This window comes from Peromyscus leucopus, chromosome 4 (genome assembly GCF_004664715.2).
Source record: "Peromyscus leucopus breed LL Stock chromosome 4, UCI_PerLeu_2.1, whole genome shotgun sequence".
NCBI lineage: Eukaryota > Metazoa > Chordata > Mammalia > Rodentia > Cricetidae > Peromyscus > Peromyscus leucopus.
Genome location: NC_051066.1, coordinates 109,009,743 through 109,012,215, shown reverse-complemented (window position 1 = coordinate 109,012,215; position 2,473 = coordinate 109,009,743). Strand labels below are relative to the sequence as shown.

Genomic DNA, 2,473 nt, shown 5'->3' with positions numbered 1-2,473 from the left:
AGGGACTGGGAATTTGGCTCAGAAGGTAGAATGTTTGCCATACTGTAAGAGGGTCCCAAACCTAAGTAGTCCCCCCCCCATCCCTGCCCCTCCAGACCTTAACACAACTGACTCCATGATGGAAATGCCATTCAGACTGTAAAACTCAGCACATAGACTGAGTACCACGTGCCAAAACTAAAACAAAGGCCTAGTCCATTAAAGTCCATAGTTCTGAGAAAGTCTCTAAATGTCCTAATCTTGCTTTTTGGCTTCCATAGCTCCACTTCTGGCTAACTGTTCTGGTTAACTGAAGTATGTCAACCCAGAACATGGTTTTTGTGCTTAAAAGTTCACCCTGAGGAAGGCTTGGGGCTGCACTGGGATCCTGGCTTAGACCCATGTCTGAGCAGTCTTCTCTGGTGAATACCCCGCAACAGTACAAGCCTGCTCACTGGAATTCAAACCCATTTAAAGGTGGAAGGAAGAACCAATTCCACAAGGTTGCCCTCCGATCTCCATTATCTGCCACCACCACCACCACCCCACACACAAGAAATAAAATGGGGTGCTGGAGAGAAAGCTCAATGGTTAAAAGCACTTGCTGCACCGAAAGAACCAGGTTCAATTCCGGGCACCCACATTGTGCCTAACAATCTACTGTCTGTAACTCCACTTCCAAGGGATCTGACCCCTCTTCTGGCCTCCTTGGGAACTGCCCATAAGTACACTGACATATTTGTGGGCAAAACACCCATCCACACCAAAGTAAATACATCTTTTTAAAAATTTTGAAAAAGAAAGTAAAATGTGAACATGAAAGAATCCTATTGGTGAGAAAGACTGGGAACTCTTGCCCATCTAGGCTACATACAGAAACAGAGGCTGTGTGAGAAAAGACACAGTCTGTTATACGAGAGAGGCCAGCACTTTGTAAAAAACCAAAGGGGGACAAAACGGATTTATAAGAAAATGTCAAAATTCATAAATTAAAATATAACTTGTAAATGACCTGCAAAAAGCCACAAGCCTTGTGGCCCAGTACCTTTTAGCCAGCTGCTTTCCCTAGTTCACGACATCATTCCCATCTTCAGGAGGGACTTTTTACAAATTCAATTATTTAGTTATTGAGACAAAGTCTCTCTATGTAGACCAGGCTGGCCCAAAACTCACAGATATCCACTTGGTCTGCCTCCCACGCTCTAGTTTTGTTTTCAACCATGTGTCACACTTCAGTAGGCCATCCTGTCATGTTTCCCAGCCCCTCCACTGTGACCTGTGCCTATAACTGTGTTGGTATTTCTATGTTGATTTTGAGGCAAGTCCCTTGAATATTCAAAAAAAAATGTTCTTTGTTTTTAGGAAATGCATATTGAGATTTCTAGTCTCAAATTTTGAGAAAAAAATATAAGGAAAAGAGAAAAAAGAAATCACTTTCATATTTTAAAGATTTTAAAAAAACAGGTCTTGCCCCAAGTTTATTTGTAAAAACAGCATACGTTACTGATCCTCTGCAAATAGCGTGTCGGTGTGTCACACCAGTCCACCTGTCTTGGCACTTAGAAACCTTTTCTATGGGGCCTTCATAGGGGCCTGGGCACCTTTGGGAGCCTGAACTGGAGCTGAAGCCTGGGTCTGCGCTGGAGCTGCAGCCTCTGCCTTGGTCTGAGCATGGGCTTTGGCTGGCAAAGTCTGTGACCCTTGGCCATGTAGCGTCTAATCCACTTCCGAGCTTGGGATGGGCAATGAAAGCAAGATGGCTGAGTTTGTGGCTGGGGCCCTTTGGCATGCTGGGCTAACCACCTTGGGTTTCACGGGGGCCTTGATGGCTTCTGCACGTGCACTCATTGCCTTCACACTGTTTGCTTACATCTTCTTCAGGCCTTTCTTGTGCTTCTTGACAAAGCACGTGGTCCTCAGGAACTTGGGGTTGACCGCCTTAAGAGATTCATGTCATCTTTGTGACCTGGGTTTCTTGATACCATTTCTGTGTCATTTTTAGGATTGGTTGTGGGAGGTGTGGTTCTTGGGCTTGACCATATCTGAATGGCAACCCACAGCTCCTGAAGTGCCTAGGACCAGAAGAGAAAGAGACAGATGTGTGTGTGTGTGTGTGTGTGTGTGTGTGTGTGTGTGTGTGTGCGCGCATGTGCGTGCATAGCCCTGACTAGCCTGGGACTCACTGTGTAAACCAGGGAAACCTAAAACTCACAGAGATCCTCCTGCTTCTCCCTCCTGAATGCTGGTATCAAAAATGGGCACCACTATGCCTGGTTAAGTAAGGAAAAAATAAATAAACATTTGGGCAATTATGATCAACAATAACTACACTAGAATACTATTTTTGCATTTTTACAAAACCTGAAATTCTTCCAAAACAAAGAAAGATGAATGTTTGTGGAACAAAAGACTTTGCTTAGAAGCTTTGTAAAGCAGTGGATCCTGGAAACAGGAGATGTGCTTGGTGTGGTAGCTCACTATTTGTACGAGGCCA

General features: G+C 44.6%; 1 pseudogene; it reads right to left on the bottom strand.

Annotated features, from left to right (window-relative positions):
• Nucleotides 1–1,483: 1,483 nt before the first annotated feature.
• Nucleotides 1,484–2,107, bottom strand: LOC119087792 (annotated as a pseudogene).
• Nucleotides 2,108–2,473: the final 366 nt, after the last annotated feature.